We start from the raw sequence: 24,734 nt of genomic DNA on the forward strand, positions 1-24,734 counted from the left end.
CTCTCATGCCACAGTTCAGAACCCCAAAATATGTGTATTTTGGTCCTGTGCTCTGGCATGGCCAGAGCATGGGATCAAAAACAGGACATCTGGGATTGGGATCAAAAACCAGGAATAGAAACTTCTGTTAATCTGAGATGTCCTACTTAAAATAGGACAGCTGTACAGTATGAGTTACGGAAGGGAAAATATCTACGTAAAAATTAAAAAAAAGTCAAGTAGAATCTCATCCATGTATTTTAGTCAGGTATTAGGCATCTATTTGCAGTGGTACCTTGATTCTTGAACGGCTTTGTTGTGGAACAAATCGGCTCCCGAACACCGCAAACCCAGAAGTAAGTGTTCCGGTTTGTGAATGTTTTTCAGAAGCCAAACGTCCAACATAGCTTCTGCTTGAGTGCAGGAAGCTCCTGCAGCCAATCGGAAGCCGTGACTCGGTCTTCGAATGGTTTTGGTAGTTGAATGGACAGCCGGAACAGATTAAATTTGAGAACCAAGGTACCACTGTATTTATTTATTTTGCCTCAGAACTCTCTAAACTATTGTTTCAATGTGAAAGCTTTAAAGTAGATTGCTGCACATGTTTGATTTGTTAGGTTTATTTTGTTGCAATGTCACCAGAGGATCGGCAGGGAGGTTGTGCGGGAAGAAATCTAATGAGGAGCCAAGCAACACATTATATTTGCATGGAGTAATAAGATGAACAATTTTATTTTTTGTATGTTATCTACTGCTTGCAATAACCCCACATACTTTACTGCCTTTGAATGACAGTCACGGTTTGTATTCTGAGTTCATCTTGTAAAGAAAAAAATCTCATAGGAACAGCCACAAGTAAAACCTACAACATTTTGTTGTTGTTGTTCTGAGCAGGAAATCAAAATTTTGAGTTGACAGTTTTTAATCCGCTGTTCCTGCAGCACTGCATTAATTTGAGCGGTAATCCTAGCTGGATGGGAGGAAAACTTAATCCTCTCTCATTTACACCATCCCCTATAACCATGACACTGGAATAAAGCTTTCTAAGCATGAAACACTTTCCTGACAAATGCTACACATGAAGGAAACACATACAATGGGCCGAATCCAACAAAATCATAACCAGAATAGACCCATTGGAGTCAATGGACTTCCTTTGAAAAGGTGTGCTCTGACTTTTAAAAAGGTGTGACTTAGTTTATTGCAGCTCATATATGCAGTATTTATTTAATAAATCAATTGGTTTGTTTTATTTAGGTTAGAGATTTCTGAACCACCCTTCATCCAAAATGATAAATGGCTATGATGGTAACAAATATAACAAAAACAAATCCCATAATACGTAAAGAGTAAAAGCTAAAAGACAACAGCTAAAAACCAAAACACAGAATGAAGATAAATAAAAATGCCTGGGTGAACTAGAATTCCTTAGCCACATGCAAAAGACCTCAATCCTGACACCAGTCAAACCTTTCTATGAAGGGCATTCCAAAGTCAATACGCTACTAGAGCAAAAGCCTTTTCTGTGATGCAAGCAGCTGCAATTGAATGCAGACTTTTAAGGCTCTTTCCCAAATGCAAGTGAAGACATAGTGCAGATTGGCAAGAAAGCAAGAAAGTAACTCACTTAGGACTCAGCTATACAGATGCAAAGAAAACGTTTTGAGTGTGTTTTAAAGTGCAATATACAAATGTGACACTAGATGGAGATTGTGAGCTATGGCAAATACAATATATTTTTTTAAAAACTTTTTTTTAAAGCATTTTCACAGTGTTTTTATATGTGTATAGATTCCACCTTAGAGAGGCCTTCTTATTTCACCGTCAGCAGGAAAAATCCTTCAGGTATTTTTGTCCCTAACCATCTAGGGCTTTTAAATCTAAGCACTGGAACCTTGGATTGGGCCTGTAAGAAAGTAGGCAGCCTGTGTAGCTCTTTAATAATTGGTGTAATATAGCTTTGCCTACCGACAGCAGACAGAATTCTTACAGCTGAGTTCTAGACTAATTGAAGCTTCTGCGTCATGTTTCAGGACTCTCCCGAATATAATGGATCACAGTAGTTCAAACTGGGATATTACCAGATCACAAATCAATATAGCTAAACTAGCCTTATCCTGGAGTAGCTATAGCTGGTGAACTGCTTAAAATGAAGAAAACTGCTTCTATATTGTTTTTAGATATAGAATTATTTTTTTATATGTGGCTGTAGAAGCCTATATGTGAACAGCTGCTTTCTCATCAGCTTTCTTGATGCAAACATTGTGGGTGGGCAGGTGTGTGAACAAGGAATTAGCTAAGTGGATCTTCTCTGGCCAGGAGATGAATGGTGCATCCAAAAAGACCCTCTACCAACCAAGCACATTTCTGAGACATTTAAAACATAGAATAAGTTCTCACATTCTGATCTGAGGAGGAACAGTGTGCTGGCTTAGTGTGCAGGCCAAATTTCTAAAGGTCTTTAAACAGGCTGCTCCTGCCTTTAAATTATTCTTTACGACTTGAAATGTTATGACCAGCACTTGAAATGGATTCAAAGAAATCAACAGATACATTCATGGCTTTTTGTAAAGTAGAATAAGTAACCTAAGCCACTGTTGCGTGCTTTAAAGTTTTATTTTAGCTTGTTGCTTTGTCTTAAAACATAGCCAGAGTTCACACAGAAGCCTGTGAATAAGGCTTCACATGGTGATAAGCCTCTGAGAGAATGTAGCAGTTCCAAGTGGCTGCTGCTACCTACTGAGAGATTCTTTCCAGCCCTCCCTTAGCACTGCTGCTGCCACTGACCACCCACCTCCTTACTCACTATTCTTCTCACAACGCCGGGCAGATTCCAGTTTTTGGAACTGTTGCAGTCAATCGGAGGCTTCTCATCATGCTGAGTCTTCTAAATGGGCTCCTGTGTGGCAAGGAGAGCTAAATGGATCTAGCCAAAACAAAATAGATTGTCCGTTTACATTGAAGCCTAGCACTGGTAGTCATTTGTTGAGGTTTCCCTCAATAAGAAAACAGAACTCATGCATAGTAGTCATGTTCAGAATAGATTGTGCAAAATAGCAGGGCAACATTCTGAAGTCAAAGTTGGCTTATGACACTTTGTTTGCTTGTTCCTTGCCTTTCAGTTGTGACTTCCACTACAGCCCCGTCACTGCTAATGGATTCAGCAAAATGTCACAATGTATGGCAGTTAATTTATGGTGGGGGGTGAAACTTTCTATTTGTGGGATTTACTCTCCTGGAGTCCATGCACTCCTTGGTTGATTTACATTTGTGAAGGCTACATGCTAGACAAATGGGGCCCATGAAAATGATTCAGAGGACAGAAAAGAAATACACAATGAATAAAACAAATGACAGGCATCTCATAAAATTACTTCTCAGAAATAATCACCAGGGTGAAAACAGGGAGGGAAATACTAACTTTTTATCTCCTAGACAATATGCACTACTTCACCTTCTATGCATCCCCTTTCTTTAGTCATCATTAATCTTATCAAAACATCAAGTACTTCAAACCAGACCTGAATATGAAAATAAAAAAAGAATAAATGAATTGGTTTGCCCAGCTACTAGCAGTAAGGATGATTCAGTCTATGTTCTTGTCTTTATTTTTTTACTTGTACCATAATATATAAACCACACACAACCTTGCAACAGGATTTATCAGTTCAGACTGAGTTCAAAAGTGTTATTTGCTGCTTCTTACATAATTTAGCACATAATTTAACAATTATAAGTTGAAATTTATACGCATGCCTTTGGATCACACAGTGACCTAGATTGCACAGTTGAGCTACAGAGATGGTATTGATTTTATTTTTTATTTTAGTGATGGGTGGGAAGAATGTCAACATCACATTATGCTGCTGCTGAAAGAATTGTTCTGGCTTCCAATCAGTTACCAGGCCAGATTCATGGTGTCCTGTATGGTTTGGGACCAAGATACCTAAAATACCATCTTAGTTCCTACATACTCTATCCATATTGTAGGAGAAGGCTTCCTGCAGATATCATGCTATCAGAACATCTGTTCTACGCAGTGTCCCATTGCAGCAGCTTGAGTCAGCTGGCCCAGTGGTTTAGACCACAGCGCCACCTGTGCCCCAAACCCTCTGGAGGAGTTCACTGTGGGCCATACTCCTAACCCTTTATCAATATTTGGCTTACCACTTACAGTGGTAACTGACAGAGCCTTCCAATGACAGTGACCAGTAAAAGAGGGCCTGGGTCATGCCTTTAATAGTGGTATAGGAGAAGGGAATTTGGGCAGATACATCCCACATAACAAACTGCGCCTGCCAAAATAGTCTCTCCTTCACAGCTCTTACAAGAGGAGAATTGGCATATCTTCAGGAATTCTTTCAGCTTTCTGACATTATGAATATAACATGATGTCTTTCATGAATGCACCAGTTTATACAATTTCTTCATTGTCACTGATTAATCAGGAATAATTTGTCTGGCAAATTATTGTTTCAGATGCTCAGTCGCTTTAGTTTCTGTTATTCTCAGGGTATGTTTCTGTTCAGAATAACAATTGGAATTACATAACAAAAAGGCTAACTAAAAATGCACCTATTTGAATTGTCCCTTTTATTTTGCTTTAAAAGATCAGCTTCTCGTTTTCTGTTCTTCTTACCATCACTTCCATCACATGGAAACAGGAAGATGAACCAATAGGCAACAGCAAATGATGCCCACCCATTTGCACAAGAGAAAACTGATTGAGCAACAGTTTATCACACACCCCTTCCCAAGTAGCATCTAGGTAAAGGTAAAGGGACCCCTGACCTTTAGGTCCAGTCGTTAGGTCCAGACTCTGGGGTTGCGGCGCTCATCTCACTTTATTGGCCAAGGGAGCCGCTGTACAGCTTCCGGGTCATGTGGCCAGCATGACTAAGCTGCTTCTGGCGAACCAGAGCAGCGCACGGAAACGCCGTTTACCTTCCTGCCAGAGCGGTACCTATTTATCTGCTTGCACTGTTTGCTTTTGAACTGCTAGGTTGGCAGGAGCTGGGACCGAGCAACGGGAGCTCACCCTGTCGTGGGGATTCGAACTGCCAACCTTCTGATCGGCAAGCCCTAGGCTCAGTGGTTTAGACCACAGCGCCACCTGTGCTCCAAACCCTCTGGAGGAGTTCACTGTGGGCCATACTCCTAACCCTTTATCAATATTTGGCTTACCACTAGCCCTATATTCGTTTGTCCATGCATTAGTGTAATCGTTTGCAACCTATCAATGAGCAACTGAAATTGGCTGACCTATACCAGGGGCTGAACATTGTCAACAATGCTTCATCAGGAGTAAGCGCTGCCCATTTTTAGATGTCTTCCATAAGCTGCGTTATTCAGACAGGCCTTCCAAACCTGAGATTCTTTGCTAACCGGCTTTTACCAATGTGTTTGACGTTTAATTGTTTCGCTGTGGCATTTTTATTTTTATTTTTATTTAGGTTGTATGAAACCTTGTGATGTTTTATGGGAAAGTGTGATTTATATGTGCCTAAATAAATAAATAATAAACAAGATGTTCCTGTGCACAAGAAATAATGTTGGTGTCCTAGTCACATGGAAGCTTACACATGAGCAGCTGCTTCACTGCATACAAACACACAACTAATGTGCGGATATCCATCCAGAGGCAGGGTCAGCAGCATTCAGAGTGCCAGAGTTGGAGCTAGGAGCATGGCCCCATTCTGCAATAACAGTGCAATGCCCCCGTTACATGAGTAACACTATGGGGTGGGGGTTTAAGTATGCTTGAGCCAACTGAAATCAGTGGTTCAGGCTGCTTTTATTCTATTAACTCTACAGAGCACACAATCCAGCAAAAGTATGCTTATGTTCTCTGGAAGACAATGGAATATGTGAATGTAACTGATACTTTCCTGCTTCCTATGATGGTCCCCAACTCTATGGACAGCATCCCAAGGCTTGGGCTGGTCCTAATGGCAGGAGCAGTGTACTACTAATGACTTCACACTGGCTTCTCTAAAGTCCCCCTTCTCACATGGGTACTGTGAGTTCTTTGAACTCAGCACATCAGCTCATATGACTGAGCTTAAATCAGCATAAGTCCTATTACATCAGTTTAATAGCACCAGCTTAAAATTGTCCATCTAGCTATTAAATATGGATTAGCTATACCATCTTCAGCTAAATACAAGTCATATAATATGGATTAATTCTTTCCTTGGAAAAACTAGGGCTGTGCTGACTGAAAAAAATTCTACTTTGAGTGGGTAGGTGTGAGAAAGATTCTTCTGTCCCACCTCAGGAACAGTTTGGGAGAAGTCACATTTTGTTTGCTGCTGTTTCTGCACCATTTAATATTTCTGGCTAGATTCCCCCCCCCCTCCCAATTTGGTAAAGTGATTCCATCTAATTAAGAATCATGCTAGCATCATTTTGTGTTGGTCAGCTTTCATTTTATCAACTTTCCCTTATTGCTTTTTTCTTATTACTAAAAAAATAAGTAATAAGCAATTAAGGAACGCGTAATAAGGAAATAATAAGATAAAGTTTATAAATTAAACAAGACCAATACGTAGAACTTTAAGATAGTTCCAGAAATGATGAGCACACTTTTCCTCCAGCAATAGTTATTGTGAGTTGGGTTTTTTTTCCTCACTGGAAAAGAAAAGAAAAGAAAAGAAAAGAAAAGAAAAGAAAAGAAAAGAAAAGAAAAGAAAAGAAAAGAAAGATCTGTAAGGGCTGTAAAATCTGCCTCTCAAGTCAAGGAGAACACATCTCCCTGTAATAGAATAAATTAACCTACCCATACTTTTCTTGCCTAAAATGTTTCACACTGTGATTTTCCTGAAATCAAGAGAGCTGTTTGTGAGTTAAAGGGGACAGCCTGATGCTTTCTGTGCATGAGGTACACCTAGGATGAGGATGAAGCCATGTAAAAGGATTGCAAAATGGACATTGTAGGGAGATCTAGAAAAAGAAGTGGGATCAGCCTTAGCCATTTTGTTGCCGGAAGGAGGGAGCATTGACATTTATCACCAAACCTCAATAGGGGCAACACTTTAAAAAGTATTATTGCACAAATTAGACACCAATTGTTGTCTACACACAACAACAACAAATGCATGGTGCTGTCTGAAGCATATTATTTCACCCTGCAACACAGCAGGGCAGACACTGAAATAAAGCACACTGTACTGTCTCTAAAATAAAGTTTTCTTTATCTTTCTACAGTAGCTTAGGTGCCCCCGGTGCTGTTCCACACTTGTAGATCCCACACTTGCTATCCAGAAAAATCCCCCGGTCTTGCACTGAGCTTGATCTGATGAAGAAGAGCTGGATATTGGGGGCTGGTACGGGCTGCTTTAAATCCTCTGGGAGCAGACCCAAGGGAAGCCTGATGGTTCCCTCAGGCCCGCCCTCAGTGAGCCCAGCCCATTGTGCCAGCCTGCCATTGGCCAATTTGGCAGGCTGACATGGAGCAGGATTTCAAGCCAGGAGCATGAACCAAAGCTCATCATCCAGCAAAGAGAGACTCCGACACAGAGCTGCTGCACCTCTAAAAGGGGGTAAGTGGATTTGGTGAGCATGTTATTTCTGCACTGCAAGGCCACTCCCCTATATTGTATGGATATGGGATAGCATAAGCCATATTTAGTCATTTAAATATATGTGAGAAGAAGAAGAAGAATGATGGATGGGAAGAGTGGGGCTTTGAGTACCTCAGCCCCATATTGGCCCATCCCCAATGTTCATGGTTCCAGCTCACAGAAATAGCCTACATCTGTTTGACAGGCTGCCCTAAAGCAGACAGTTGTTCAACCTATTTGCAATCTCAGTGAGGAGCTGGCCTGAAATGCAAGCGCAGAAGTGTGGCGTGGCCCCTCTCCTCTTGGAATGACAGTTTCTTGTTTCTGGGTAATTGAATAGGGCTATAATCACATTTATATCCCTCCCTTCAAGTTGGGTTCTCTGAGAGTTCCTGTTTTACTCTCACAACAACCCTGTGTGGCAGGCCAGGCTGAGAGGTAAGTGAAATTATGTTTCCCACTAAACTACAGGAATAAAAAGTAATTGGAACTCGGCCTTTCCCCCTCTTGAAGTCAATCAGTCAGTCAGTCACATGACACCTCCTATTCAAATAGTTGCACATACTTGCAAATAGTATTCAGTAAAAACCTTGCGTAGAATACTTTATAGTCTTGACTCACATATTTGAACATGCATGCATTCTTTAAACTCAATGGGCATAAAGCAAGGTAAAGGTAAAGGTAAAGGTAAAGGACCCCTGGATGGTTAAGTCCAGTCAAATTCAACCATGGGGTGCAGCACTCATCTCTGCTTTCAGGCTGAGGCAGCCAGCGTTTGTCTGCAAACAGCTTTCTGGGTCATGTGGCTAGCATAACTAAATGGCTTCTGGTGCATGGAACACCATGACGAGTGCCAGAACACATGGAAATGCCATTTACCTTCCTGCCACATTGGTACCTATTTATCTACTTGCGCTGGTATGCTTTCAAACTGCTAGTTTGGCAGAAGCTGGGAGAAAGCAACTGTAGCTCACCCTGTATCACAAATTCGAACTGCTGATTTTACAATCAGCGAGCCCAAGAGGCTCGGCGGTTTAGACCACAACACCACCCGCATCTCTTGGCCATAAAAAAACTAATCCATCCTCAAAGAAGATCTAATTATTTTCTAGGTGAGGTACAGGATTTTCTGTTTGCATATACAAATTCTACCTGTGATAAACTTAATTATGAAATGATGTCTGTATTTCACAAATGCCGAAATCCTTGGGGGAAACCAGCAGGTTGGTTATGCATCAACATGTTCTGAAAATGTGTTCGGAAGCACATTTAGTGGATGTGCTTCTTGATAGGCTGGAGTTTGGCAAGCTTTTCTCCCCCTGTTGAGGGCCACATGTCCAATAGAAATTGATATCACTGCAGAATACATTCATGGCTCATTAGCTGTTGCTCTTCTTTTTATTAAGCTTCATTTATGAAACTATCGGTAACACCTTCTTTTTGACAGTATCCTTAAAACACAAGCCCTAAAACGTTGCTCTTAGCAGCTACATCTGTCTTTGTAATGCAAAATGACCTGGCTATGTTTTATGAAGTTTGGAGATGGGATTCTCATTTTGCTCTTGTGTATAAATCACTTTATAAATCCAGTTTACATAGCCTGCCCAATTCCTTTCTTGCCACTCAGTGACTGAACATCCTGTAATATCACTAAAAATATGTTGTGGTTCTGAGCAGAAAATGATTTATTCAGTAACATTAAACTCAATCCTGATTTAACAGTAGATGGTGGCAAAGTGACTCATGATAGTATCTCAATTTAGCAAGCTCCTTGTCCTGAACAGAGGTCCCAATGGACAAATCAAGGAGCTGAAAATAATCCACTCTCATCCATGAAAAACATACCTGCCTTCTCTTCCACATTCTAACAGGCTTTGAAGAGTCCCTTTCAAATGACTGCCTCTGGGTAACACAGAGAGACAGGATATGCACTCACCTACCACCAGCTCAACATTAGTCATGTTTTAAGCTCTGAACAGAGAAATGTTCCTTTGGATTTCATTAAGGGATACTTTAGATGTTGAGTCCACATGAAGACAGCCATTTTTAAATACTCATGATAAACATTCTATACCAGGGGCATAAATTCCAGGATTCCTTAGTTGTGAGCACATTTTCACTTTCTGCAAATTTAGAGAGAAAAAGCTCAGATGTGAATTTGGGTATTTTGGTATTCAACATTTTCAGATCTGAGTTTTATATTCTGAGCCAGGCATGGGGCACCAGATGTTATTGGACTCCAGATTCCAATACATTTGACCATGTTGGCTGGGGCTGATGGGAGTTGGAGTCCAACAACATCTGGAAGGCCAAGGATTCCCCATCCATGTTCTGAATTGTTAGTGTGCCTTGGTAGTTCATTTCATGCTTTGGTATGTATGAGTCAAAAATTGGAACCATTACTCAAATCTGTAAGCCCTGGCTGATATAATGGCTAAGAGTTTCTGCTGTGTGTCCTCTGGGGCTGCTCAATTAGAAATTCCTTATCCCAGTTGGTGCAGAATTCATGTCTCAGGCTTTCTAATTTATTTGATAAACACAGCTCTTGGCATTCCACTGATGTTATCAGTTATCAGCACACACAGCAACTGAGGGGTTTTATACAAAAACACTTATTTCAGGAGGATATCAATGTCTCCCAAACTGCGGAAAGACTGTAAATAGAATCTGGCTGCAGCAACTGTTGTGTATAAAATTAGCATAGATTAAAATTCACATCCAAACATAGAGATGGTATGTTTATTTATTACACAGGGCTTTTTGTGTATCTGCAATATGTGAAATGAAAAGAACAGAATATTTGAAGGACCTGCCAGCCATTCCTCTCTCTTTTTGTACTTTGCAAACAAACTGTTTAAGATGCATGAGCAATCAGAACATTTACCAAGGCACTGAAGCATTTTTTGAAAGTAAAATATCTATAGCTATTAAGACTACAGGCCTTTTTTCCAGAAAGAACTCCTTGGACAAAGGATACAAAATAAAATCAGGGAGCCTAGGAAGTATATAGGATAAGAAGAAATAAAGCAAAACAAAGAATATAAGTACAAATGTGCCAACTCCACCTGCAAATCTAACACATCAATCTCTGACAGTGACTAGTCAAATGCTCCAGGGAAGTCTGCAAGAAGATAAGATAGTGACAGCTGTTCTTGTTGTCTATATGCAGTATCTGCAATCAGAGGTACATTGCCACTGATTGAGATGTTTCTATTTCTAGGTATCAAGCTAATAGACATTAGAATTTTAAATAAACTGTCTATGACTGTGGCCACCATCTACTGTAGCAATGATCCCTTTTCTGAAGGACTTTGTAAGAGAGCTTCCAAACCCTTATGATCTCCTTTATCTGCAACTGGGGAGAAAGCCCAGAACAATGCCAGTCGTTTAGTCTCCCAATATATATATAATCCATATTTCCAAAATTAGGTGTTATCCCTCTGACTTCAAAGTTCCTATCCCTTGTTTCATTATGATAAAAAAGTATTGCAAACTAAAGTTTTTTGAAATATACATCTATTCAGTTTGTCTTCCTAGAATGAGAAACGAAAAGGCGTTAAGGGCAGGTTCAGCAATCCAGAAATCTGTAGCTTAAACACATCCTGGCATATGCTGTCTAATGTGTGGGGTGGGGAGGAGAGGCAGCAAATATAGACATCCCCAGTGTTTCAAGTGAAATTCTTTTTTTTAAGGGAAATGGACTTTGCAAGCTCAATGCCAAATGGCTAAAAACGTTATCTTTTGAAATCCAAACCATTTCAGAAATAGGCACGGAAAACAGACTACGCTATTTCAGATGCTCACTATTTTTAAATTGGCTTTGAGCAGAGCTGCCGCCATATTTTATGCATCATTTTTTAGAAGGGGTTTCTTGGCCACGAGCATTGAGAAGGTACAGAAAGACCACTTCCCTTGGGGGGAAAAGTTATTTGAAGTCTTGGGAATGCATTCCTACTTCCTTCCACATCTGCTCTTGTTGCTTTCTTACATATGCTTTTCTGTATTTTAATTTGGACCAAGAACCTATATAATATATAGCGCTTAAAAATTTGTCGTGTTCCGCTTTCCAACATGTGATAGTTTAAAAATCCATACCCAGAGACTGAAAACCCCCCACATTGTTTACTTTTTAAATTATATTGCACAAATTATTATCTGACCTCAGGCCTTGGTCTACATATAAGCTACAGGGTAGGCTCTGGAGATATGCCAGCTGAAGGAATTCCAATGATATTGTGAAATATTCTGCACAATATTGTGAAAAGGCTATTGGATATCATAACATAAAAAGGATGGGAGATGTCAGGAACTTGGGTGAAATTAGGAGGAGAACCTTCTGTCCATCTACTGAAGGACACCTCTAGATCCATCCATGACATTTGAAATGTTTATAATTGTTGCCATACATAACAAAACTTAAGGTTTTATCCAATGCTGTGTACTCCACTTATTTAACAGACTTTCACTTATGCAATGGGGCTTCCCCTTCCTCTCCCCTGTAGCTCACAGCACACCCTCAAAATCTGCTCCAAGGGATCTGGGTGTGCAGAGAGAGGGAAACGAAATTCCTGTTGCTTTAGTGGCATGCCACTCATGCAACCCCTTAGTCTTTGAGCTGGCTATTTAGCACTACCTTTGCTACATTACTGTTACAAATGGTTGGTCATTCTGTATCCAACAAGAGTCCTTGTGCTTCTTCAAGGATGCACAGCCAAACCCCACAAAATTAGAGTACAGTGGTACCTCGAGTTACAAATGCCTCAGGTTACAAGCGCTTCAGGTTACAAACTCCGCTAACCTGGAAGAGTTACCTCGAGTTGAGAACTTTGACCCAGGATGAGAACAGAAATTGTGTGCCAGCAGCCCAGCGGCAGCAAGAGGCCCCATTAGCAAAAGCACGCCTCTAGTTAAGAACAGTTTCGGGTTAAGAACGGACCTCTGGAACAAATTAAGTTCATAACTAGAACTCTCATCACCACTGACCATGCTGGGAGCTAGGAATGCAGTAAACATTAGGGCTGTACACAACCCACCTATCTAATTTAAGCCCCTACCCAACCCATCCTGGCCCAGAGAACACATGACCCACATAATTTGGATGAGGAACTAATATTTACTTTGTGTTTTTATGGCTGGGAAGGAGTTGGGTGGGGGAAGAAGAAGATCCTGTGCTTCCTCACCTCTTCCCCTGCCTCTTGACTGCACTCCGAGCAGGAACATACAATCCTGCTGTGCTGCTTTGCAAGAGCCTCCCTGAAGAGAAGCTGGCAGGATTGAATCTTCTGCTCACCAGTGCATTCCCCACAAATAGGATTTGGTGTACAGGCATCATAGCCAGGAGCCTACTGATATCTCCCTCTTGTGAGTGGTGGCTACTGGCTACATAAGAACCCACAGTAAAAAAACGAGTTTGCTATTAGTATATGGCTTCTGTCTATTAATTTGGATTGACAGTACAATATTCTAGTGTATACATGAAAGCAGGCAATGCTGCATTTTGTTCAAAATGAAATGGCAATCCTTTGAACCATGGCAAACCTCATTGTCACTTTACAATGATAATGATTGCATTTCCCCCTCAATGAAAACTTTCGTTAATAAAAACTTTATTTTTGTTTATTGGTATAGCTTTCTCTTCTATAATCAAAGCCTAGCGTGTTGCCTTTATGCATATAATATTTCCTTTTCCATCATTGTCCTGCTTTAGTTCTCTTTATTCTTGGGGAAAGGAGGGAGACTCTTTGAAGTGTCCTTTTGATGACTGTTCATAATCGACACCCCAAACTCCACACCTGTGCCTTTGAACATGGATACAAAAGAAAAACAAAATTATGGATATAGCAATCATTAAAATACTGGAATATTTGTATTATCATATGAAACTTTTTGAATTTGGGTGCAGTTTTCAGTGGTTCATGTTTCACAAAATAAACAGATGATTGCGGTTCATCTGTCTGTTCATATGCCCTTGAATATATCTTTCAAATAAAGAGGAGCTTGATCTCTTGCTTGGTTACTCAAAAGTACTCAGTTCAATAGGATTAAGGTCTGCTTCATATATGTATATTCTTTGCTTTGTGACTACAGCTTATGTAACACACAGGCACTGGCACAAACATGTGTGTTTTGATGTATCTTAGGCTGCAACACAAGGCATCTTACAGATTAAGAAAATTACGTAAGCATTAGATTCAAACAAATATAGTTCAGTGGCATAAAATTAATACATATGCAAGATAATTTCCAACATTATTAAAAGCCAGGTGTGTACATCAATGTATCCCTCTGCATGGGAGGGGGGATAATGAGATAAATTGGAGTATTTGAGGAGCCTTTCCTTCCCCCCTAAGTCAAAGTGTATTGTTAAAAACCTAGCAAATTGACTCAGGGCCCCACAAAGCCTTGTGTCACTCTGTTGCTCTGTTTCTGTGCCATATATTTCAAGGTCTATGGTGTTTCCAAGAAGTGTGTGTGTCCCCGTTGTATGTTAATGTCTGGAAAAAGAAATGTTGCTGTTAAAGCACAACAGTGAAGTGTTCTCTTCTTTCAAAAATTAAAAGCTGTTGGGTTGTTGTTGTTTTGTACAAAAACCTTGCACTGTTCTGCTTAAACAATAAACAAATAAATCTAGAGCTCTTCAGAACCCATATAGGATTCTAGCCATCCTCGCAAGGCAAGGCCTTTTGAAAGATAAAAACAAGCATCAGGAGAGCCCAGGTGAAGCTGCAAAGTTTTCTAAAAATGCATAAGCACAAATACACACCACTAAGCTACTTTTTACTTATTATAAGGTAATAAACAAGCCTCCACTCATCCCAGCAAGGAGAAAAATGAATCCGTATTACTTTTCCCAGCCTTAATTTAGTCTGGGAGTTCGCATGAACCTGCAAATTTCATCCTCTCTGGCTGAAAGGGGACAGGTTATAGCTTGTTTTACATTCCCTATTATACTGAATGAAGGGCATGGAGCTTTGCTTTATTTAGAGTGGCTTAGAACTGCAGCACATATTGAACCCGAGAGAGCACAGAGCTACACAGAATGAGAATCTTGGGATCTATGTAATGAATCTTGGGATCTATGCAAAACAGTTTTGCAAAACCAGTTAATAAAAACAGCCATTTAATCTCCTAAAGATGTGTCATATCACACAGAGACACACACACACACACAAATTAAACTACTCAACAATGTTAAACCAGCAGCACAAAGAGACCTGAAGAGAAAGAAGTAACAGAATCTTAGAACTGTAGAATTGGAAGGGACCTTGAAGGCCATCTGGTCTAGCACCCTACAATGCGGGAATCCAACTAAAGCATCTGTGACAGATGGTCACCCAACCTCTGCTTAAGGACCTCCTCTACCTTCAGAGGGAGTCCATTCCACTGTCCAACAGCACTTTTCTCCTTTCTTGTAACTTGAAGTCATTGGTTCAAGCTTGTTCCATCTTTCTTGTGACAGCCCTTTAGATATTTGAAGATTGCTATCATATTCCCTCTTAGTCTCCTCTTATCCATGATAACATACCCAACTACCTCAACCATTCCTTATAAGGCTCTGTTTCCAGTCAACTCAAAACTGCTAAGTTTTAACAGGCAAAAATCAAAGGTCATGGGGTGGGACAGAAATCCGACAGCAGTACTTTTAGAGAACTATGCTGTAGTAAGGACTGGATCCATTAAAATGCCATGCCCCATATGCCCAACTTGGCAAGTTATCCCAGAAGGATATCAATAGTATCTAAAACCACTGAGAAGTGGCTAGAACTGATTAGGTTGTATTTCCCATACAGCCCAATCCATATTTCAGCCTGTCATCTGCAGGAGCAACCAAGGCTGTTTCAGTTCCGAAATCAAGCCAGAATCCAGATTGGAACATATCCAAATAATCAGGACCCTCCAAAATCACATGTTCCACTGTTAGATCCTGAAAGTGACTCAAAGAAAACATCAGTAAAACACTACTTAAAGAACCCCAAACCTTAAATCCAATGACCAGTGCAATGACCAGTGCATAATTAGAATATTGCTCCAAACTAAGGCTTCTAAGAGCACCAGCAAGACCCCTGTTGAGTGAGGCCTTTAAAATGCTGTATTGAAGATGAAGAGGTGAGGAGTAAGGTAGGGATGCTTGGTGTTCTGGTTGATGCTTCAGGGGTTGGGGAAGTAGGGAGAAGCTCCCCGCCGCTGCCGTAACAAGTGCTCCCTATTACCCTTAAATCTTTTTGGGGTCAAAACCATAGCCTTCAAAATGTCATCCAAACATTTGCCTACAATTTTATGCACATGACTATTTCTGTTCAACTCCCACAATAGAAGGGGGCTGTTTTGCAGAAATGGCCACAAATGCACCACGCTTACAATATATTTGTCTTCAACCAAAGTAAATGAGAAAAAGGGTTAGCGAAATCAAGAAAAATGAAATGTGGATCCAATTAATGGGGTAATTTGTTTTGATTATAGGTTTAAAAAACAGTGAATACTCCAGAGGAAAAAATTGTATTATATATTAAAGTAGATTGAAAATTATATTAAACAAAATATTCTTCATCCTGTTTGTATACTATATTGTGGCTGTTTTTTTAAAAAAAAACACGTTATGTGACTCCTTGAATACTCTTCAATGCAGGGGGTCAATTTCTATTTACAGCTTAATCAATATTATTTTTGTTGCATGGTGTGGTGTGGAAGTAAAAACAGATTAAAAAAGGAAACACATTGAAGATAAATCTTCACTTTAACAGCAGTTTAATGTTTTTGTCACTGACACCTCAACCTCCTCTCTTTTTATGGAAACTTGTATTGCTCCCAACTGGGCATCCAATCTATTGCTATGGCATCTAGATTTGCAACGCTGCTGGCACAGACTCAACTAGGGCAGGGTGTTTATCAGGCAGTGCCCAGACATTTAAATGCCTTGATATGCACTAAAGGTTGTTTCCTTCACAGTGTACAGGTCATAGAATTGTAGAGATGGAAGGGACCCTTAAATGTAATCTAGTCCACTCTTCTGTAATGCAAGAATCTCACCTAAAGCATCCATGACAGATGGCCATTCAACCTTAAAACCCTCCAGTGAAGGAGAGTCTACAACTTCCTGAAGGAGTCAATTCCACTGTCAAACAGTTCTTACCATGAGAAAGTTCTTCCTGATGTTTAGTTGTAATAGCTGTTACAAGTGTGTACCTGGATGCTAGTTTGCTACACGTGCTACTTCTCTTTCCTTGTAAGTTGAAGTCATTAGTTTGGGTCCTACCCTCTGGAGCAGGAGAAAACAAGCTTGCTCCATTTTCCATGTGACAGTCCTGTAGATATGTGAAGATGGCTATCATGTCTCCTCTCAGTCTGCTCTTATCCAGGCTAAACATCTTCAACTGTTCCTCATAAGGCTTGGTTTCCAGACCCTTTATTATCTTTATTACTTCCCTTGGCTGGGTCACTATACTTCTCTTGGTGCAGCCTAGAATAGCATTAGCTTTTTTTTTGCTACTGCATCACACTGCTAACTCATGTTAAGCTTGTGGTCCACTAAGACCCCTAGATCTTTTTCACATGTACTACTGGCAAGCCAGGTATCCTCCTTCTTTTATTTGTGCAGCTGGTTCTTTCTGCCTAAGTGCAGAACCTTGTATTTGTCCCTAGAGAAATTCATTTTGTTACCTTGGGTGCAGTTCTCCAACTTTTTAAGGTCATATGAATCCCAATTCTATCTTCTGCAGCATTCGCTACCCCTCCCTGTTTGGTGTTATCTGAAAATTGGCTGGGCATCCCCTCAATTCCTCCTTCTAAGGAACAACAACACCCTACTTGTCACTTTTTTCAAGGATGACAAAGAACCATTAGTGAGCACTCTTTGGGTTTGGTCAGTCAACCGGCTTCAAATCCACCTAACAGTTACTTAATCCAGCCCACATTTTACCATCTTCTCCACAAGAATATCACGAGGGGCTTTGTCCAAAGCCTTACTGAGATCAAGAAGCTCTACTTCAACAGCATACCCCTTGTAACTCTACCAAAAAAGTAATGAGATTCTCCTGGCATGACTTGTTTTTGAGAAACTTATGCTGGGTCTTAGTACTCACAGCATCCTTTTCTAAGTGCACCCAGACGAACTGTTTAATAATCTGTTCTAGGACCTTTCCTGGTTTTGACGTCAAGCTGACTGGTCAGTAGTTACCTGGGTCTTCTCCACATACACCCCCCACACACGCTTTTGAAGATGAAGATAACATTTGCCTGCCTCCAGTCTGGAGGATAATTCAGTCTGAAGGATAAGACTCCAAGAGTTTTCAAAAATTATAGACAGAGGCCCTGAAATTGCATCCACAAGCTCCTCTAGGACCACTGGGTGCAGCTCATCAGACCCTGGGGATTTGAGTTCATTTAAAGTAGCTAGGTGTTCCTTTCTTTTTAAAAGAAAGGAACAAGAGTAAAGAACTCCATTACATTTCCATTCCTAAATCATGTTCATTGCAGGAAGAATGCATGCATGCCCAGAATGTTTTCTACTGTCTCCCAGAGCCATCAGAAATGCATGCCCATGCTCCATACATATAGATTTTGCAACTCTCTGCGAAATGCTGAAAGAATATTTTTAAAGAGGGGATGGGGTGCATACAAAAATGTGGCTGTTCAAAATTCTGTATTTCTTCAGAACAAAAGAAGTATACATTTCTTCCACAGAGAGAAAAAATAATAATAATTCATTGCTAAGGGAGGGTGGGGGAATTCCTATCATTCTGTTACAGGAATTCAGTATTATCCTCTCCAACTTCCTTGTCAGGATTGTAGGAGTTGGTAAAGAACCTTGTGATTAGGCATTAGAGCTCCGTTCAGGACAAGGATGTTGAACCTGTAGATCTTCAGAAGTTCTTGAACTACAACACTTGATGGCTGGGGCTGACGGAGACTATAGTCCCAGAGGGCATCACGCGATCTGCTTCCTTCATGCCAAGATTCTAGATATAAGCAAATGTCCCTTTAAATCAGGGGTCAGCAAACTTTTTCAGCAGGGGGCCAGTACTATATTTTGAAGAAGAAAAAAATGAACAAATTCCTATGCCCCACAAATAACTCAGAAATGCATTTTAAACAAAAGCACACATTCTACTCATGTAACAACATGCTGATTCCCAGACCGCATCCGGCCCCCGGGTCTTAGTTTGCCTACCCATGCTTTAAATGCTCCTTCTGGTTCTAAAATTTGAAAGAGATCAGAATGTGGGGGTTTTTTTGTGACCAGGTATCCATATTTTCTGCAAACAAAATGGGCATTCAAAGGAAATGGAACCTCTCCAGGCTATACCATGGTTTATGGGACTGTAATCCTCTGCACATTTACTTGGGCCTAATCCCCACTGAAGTCAGTGGGATTTACCTCCAAATAAACATTTTCCTGCTTGCACTTTGAATCCAAAATATGAGGCTTTGTGTACAGGCACATTTGTGATTATTCACTGGGAATCCATCCACTTCCATTTGCAGTGTTGAGAAGATAATGCACCTAAATCAGGTTTGTTGTTGTTTTTAAATAATTCATAGTGTGAGATTGGGTTCCCGACCCTTATAAAAGGCATAATTAAGTTTGTACAGGGAACAGCTATTTACTTTGCCATTGCAATTTCTGATTAATTGTTTACATTAATAATTGCCAATGGTTATATATTTGTGATTTTATTTTATTTTTTAATGCTATTTTATTTACTTTAAGTAGAAGAAAAGGTGTCACTGCTGCAATTACCAGCTCCATAATTACTTTATGGTGTGTCACTAATAAAGTGAAATTACTTGCAAAATTTTAACATAAATCCCCATTTTATGGAATCATTACTTGGATCAAAATAACTAATTTAAGTGATTCGTTGTTAGACAGTTGGGTAGACTTTGAGTAATGCTTCAAATTGCAGAATTAGTGCAGTAATAAATTTGTCATTCCTGTGAGTACATTTTTATATTTAGAGAGCACAAGAAAAAAATTAATAGTTTATTTAAAATGTGCCTTATGAGTGAAATGAATGAGTCATACTGGGCTGTATGTGTGATGCAACTTAATCTTTGTATTTCATTTTCTGGATTAGTAGGATTTTTACGTTAAAACAGACTGGATGGATTTACACCAAATGATAAAACTTGCACTCATGCATCCCCTCAGTGGAAAAAAAAGGGAGGGGGTCAGATGATAATATTATGGTTCCCTTTGTTCCTCAGTTTAGCCTTCCTGAAAGTTCATTTCATTTCAACATTATATTCTACAGAGAAAATTTAAACTATTATAGATTTGATTTCAGTTGTTACATAAAAAGAAAGAAATGCAGATACAGTAGAAAATATAGTGATGTCACCTGAAATTTACTCTGTTGTACTCTGAAAGAAAACTATATGAAAATGATGTACCGGTGGTATATGAATCCTCCTAAGCTGGCAAAAATGTATAGGACAAGTACAAATATCTTTTGGACATGTAAAGAAAAAGAAGGTACCTTTTATCATATGTGGTGGACTTGTAAGGTGATAAAAGCGTTTTGGGAGATGATAAAAATGTTTAAAATAACTTTTGTTAAAAACCAGCAGCTTTTTTTAAATTAGAAATTACAGGTACCGACATCCCAAAGGAACAGAAAATACCTTGTTTTTACAGAACAACAGCCGCCCAGATGCTACTAGCCCAGAGATATTTTGTTGGGAGCTGTCAAAGAGTGGCTGGGGAAACCCAGCCAGATGGGCGGGGTATAAATATTATTATTATTATTATTGTTATTATTATTATTATTATTACCTACTTGAAGGGCTTTTGTGAGGATAGAAGGGGGGGATATCATGTAGCTCCTGCAGGCTAATCCGTCCCAGAAACTTACTAGACTCAATGGACACACAATACATTCCAACTATGTTCACATACAGATCCATGGAAAGTAAGTCTTAAGTTTTGCTCATTGTTATTTGTGAGAGTCCTGAGGTACAATATTAGATGACTTGGAATTTTGCATAGGTATAACTTGTTCCTAGAGCTTTGTTTTGTTTCTAACGTGTGCTGCTGTGTGCTCTCATACAATCATGGATCTTGCTCCCGAGTTAGATGCTAAGGAGCCAGAAATGTATAGCTGAGTTCTGCTTTATAAATCTTGTCAGTAAATCTTAAAAATTAAGTTTTGATTTACACACCACTGCGTTCAGGATCAGATTTGGCTACCCGATTGCTGGAACACTCCTCTGATTTATAAGGACTTTATATTTGCTGTGAATGTGCTTTGCTCTTCCCTTCTCCCAGCGGTGTGCACAATTGCTTGCCACTTTTTTGTAATATTGCTGATTTGTTGGAAATGTTGTTGGCTCACAAAAGCTCCCACCACCACCCACAAGCCAATAAAGAAAAAGACTAAGGACCTATGAATTGCCTTGGAAGAGCCTACTAAAATCCGAGCCACTGATCTATTTAGTAGTCAGCCAGTTGACAATAGGCATTCACAACAACACAGGAAGCAAATTGTCTTCTGCCATTCTTTTCTAACAACTGGCACTTAGAATCTTTGTTGTTGCATGTGTGAAATATGGGGGATTATTGCAGGGCTGATAGTTAAGGAAACTATATGGCTACAACACGCAGCTTGCATTCAGACAGCACTTCATTCCATCGTCATCACATTTCCTTGAATGTTCATTTTCACATTTTTTGGCGATCTTTTACATGACATAAAAGCGATGTCTGGAACATCTAATGGAAGTTCAGTCCTAATGTCTATGTTAATTGTGTCCAGAAAAAGTCTACGTTTTGTGTTGATGAAATTGGAACCATACGGTTCTTTCCCAATGTTTAAAATGTAGTGTGATATGACAATATATTGATCAGTGATTAAACCTGGTCAGAAACTTGTTTACATTACCTCAATAAGCACCCCAAAAGCCATTTATAACATCCAAGTAAGGCTTCTACACCACTACTAATCATTTAATGCAATATTTTCATTTCCCTTCTTTTCCGGAAATCTCCCATGAATATGGAAAGCAAAAAAGCAACAAACTAAGTAGAAAGTAGAAATGTACTTCTATGACACTCAGATCATAACATGTCATTAAAAATTAAACTGGATTGCTTGTAGAGTAAGCTGTTTTTGTACTTTTGCATGCCTTCCAACCTAAACAGAATATGTGCAATCTATCCCTTTTATATTTCATTCACTTTCCCAGACAACGTGACTTGCTTATTACAGGCATACCACTTTCTTCTTCATCACAAAAGTCCCCCCCCCCCGTACTTTCTATTTCCTCTCATTTGTGATCTTTAATAACTCCAGTGGATAATGGCCCGAAGAATTCATTAATGCTCCTAGAGCTGTCTTTAAAATATCTTCCTGGTTCTTTGTGTTGTTTATTCAAATAAATTGTGCATTTCATGTCTATTGTTCATTGAAATACTCAATCATCAAGATGATGGAAACAAAGCATACTTTAAAGAACAATATTTCTTGTTTTCAATCTGTGTTGCTTAACCATAGAATCATAGAATCATAGAGTTGGAAGAGACCACAAGGGCCATCGAGTCCAACCCCCTGCCAAGCAGGAAACACCATCAGAGCACTCCTGACATATGGTTGTCAAGCCTCTGCTTAAAGACCTCCAAAGAAGGAGACTCCACCACACTCCTTGGCAGCAAATTCCACTGTCGAACAGCTCTTACTGTCAGGAAGTTCTTCCTAATGTTTAGGTGGAATCTTCTTTCTTGTAGTTTGGATCCATTGCTCTGTGTCCGCTTCTCTGGAGCAGCAGAAAACAACCTTTCTCCCTCCTCTATGTGACATCCTTTTATATATTTGAACATGGCTATCATATCACCCCTTAACCTCCTCTTCTCCAGGCTAAACATGCCCAGCTCCCTTAGCCGTTCCTCATAAGGCATCGTTTCCAGGGCTTTGACCATTTTGGTTGCCCTCCTCTGGACACGTTCCAGTTTGTCAGTGTCCTTCTTGAACTGTGGTGCCCAGAACTGGACACAGTACTCCAGGTGAGGTCTGACCAGAGCAGAATACAGTGGCACTATTACTTCCCTTGATCTAGATACTATACTCCTATTGATGCAGCCCAGAATTGCATTGGCTTTTTTAGCTGCTGTGTCACACTGTTGGCTTATGTCAAGTTTGTGGTCAACCAAGACTCCTAGATCCTTTTCACATGTACTGCTCTCAAGCCAGGTGTCCCCCATCTTGTATTTGTGCCTCTCATTTTTTTTGCCCAAGTGCAATACTTTACATTTCTCCCTGTTAAAATTCATCTTGTTTGTTTTGGCCCAGTTCTCTAATCTGTCAAGGTCGTTTTGAAGTGTGATCCTGTCCTCTGGGGTGTTAGCCACCCCTCCCAGTCTGGTGTCATCTGCAAATTTGATCAGGATGCCCTTGAGTCCATCATCCAAGTCGTTGATAAAGATGTTGAATAAGACTGGGCCCAAGTCAGAACCCTGTGGCACCCCACTAGTCACTCTTCTCCAGGATGAAGAGGAACCATTGATGAGCACCCTTTGGGTTCGGTCAGTCAGCCAGTTACAAATCCACTGAGTGGTAGCATAGTCAAGACCGCATTTTACCAGCTTCTTTACAAGAATATCATGGGGCACCTTGTCAAATGCCTTGCTGAAATCAAGGTAGGCTACATCCTCTGCGTTCCCTTCATCTACCAGACTTGTAATTCTGTCAAAAAACGAGATCAGGTTAGTCTGACATGACTTATTTTTCAGAAATCCATGCTGACTATTGGTGATCACAGCATTCCTTTCTGGGTGCTCAAAGAATGTTTGCTTAATGATCTGCTCCAGAATCTTCCCTGGTATTGATGTCAGACTGACTGGGCGGTAATTATTTGGGTCCTCTCTTTCCCCCTTTTTGAAAATAGGGACAACATTTGCCCTCCTCCAGTCTGCCGGGACTTCGCCTGTTCTCCAGGAATTCTCAAAGATGACTGCCAGTGGTTCTGAGATCACATCTGCCAGTTCTTTTAATACACTTGGATGCAGTTCATCTGGCCCTGGAGACTTGAATACATCTAGACTAGCCAAGTATTCTTGTACTATCTCCTTAGTTATTCTGGGCTGTGTTTCCTCTGCTGAATCATTTGCTCCAAATTCTTCAGGTCGGGCATTGTTTTCTTTATCGGAGAAGACTGAGGCAAAGAAGGCATTGAGGAGTTCAGCCCTTTCTGTGTCCCCTGTTTGCATTTAACCATCTTCTCCTCTGAGTGACCCCACTGTTTCTTTGTTCTTCCTTTTGCTACTAACATACCCATCAAAGCCTTTTTTGTTGCTTTTAGCCTCTGTAGCAAGCCTGAGTTCATTCTGTGCTTTAGCTTTTCTGACTTTGTGTCTACACGTGCTGGCTATTTGTTTGAATTCCTCTTTGGTGGTTTCCCCCCTTTTCCATTTTTTGTACACATCCTTTTTTAATCTTAACTCAGTTAAAAGTTCTTTAGATAGCCACCCTGGCTTCTTTAGGCACCTTCCATGTTTCCGTCTCATTGGTATTGCCTGACGTTGTGCTTTTAGTATCTCCCTCTTAACAAACTCCCAGCCATCATGAACTCCCTTTCCTTATAGTATTACTGTCCATGGGATCTCACCCAGCACTTCCCTAAGTTTTATGAAGTTGGCTTTCTTAAAGTCAAGAAATTGAGTCCTAGTATGCTTGGCTGCTCCTTTCTGCTGTATAGTAAACTTCAGAAGAGCATGATCACTCGTGACTAATGATCCTTCCACTTCTACCCCACTAACCAGGTCATCAACATAGGTTAGGACCAGATCTAAAATGGCTGTTCCTCTTGTTGCTTCTCCCACTTTCTGGACAATGAAGTTGTCTGCAAGGCCAGTGAGGAATCTGTTTGACCTTATGCTCTTGGCTGAGTTTGACATCCAACAAATATCCAGGTAATTGAAGTCCCCCATTACTACTATCTCCCTGCCTTTTGCATGCTTGGCCATCTGTTCCAGAGAGTCATCATCTATGTCCTCCGTTTGGCTTGGGGATCTATAGTAAACTCCCACAATGAGGTCACTGTTATTCTTCTCTCCCTTAATTTTGACCCAAATGCTCTCACTTTGGCTTTGAGGTTCTAAATCTTGGATCTCTTCACAGGTATACACATCCCTGACATATAACGCCACTCCTCCTCCTTTCTTGTCTGGTCTGTTTCTCTGAAATAGATTGTATCCCCCCATTA

This window comes from Podarcis pityusensis, assembly GCF_964106645.2.
Source record: "Podarcis pityusensis genome assembly, chromosome: 1".
In the NCBI taxonomy this organism is placed as follows: Eukaryota; Metazoa; Chordata; class Lepidosauria; order Squamata; family Lacertidae; genus Podarcis; species Podarcis pityusensis.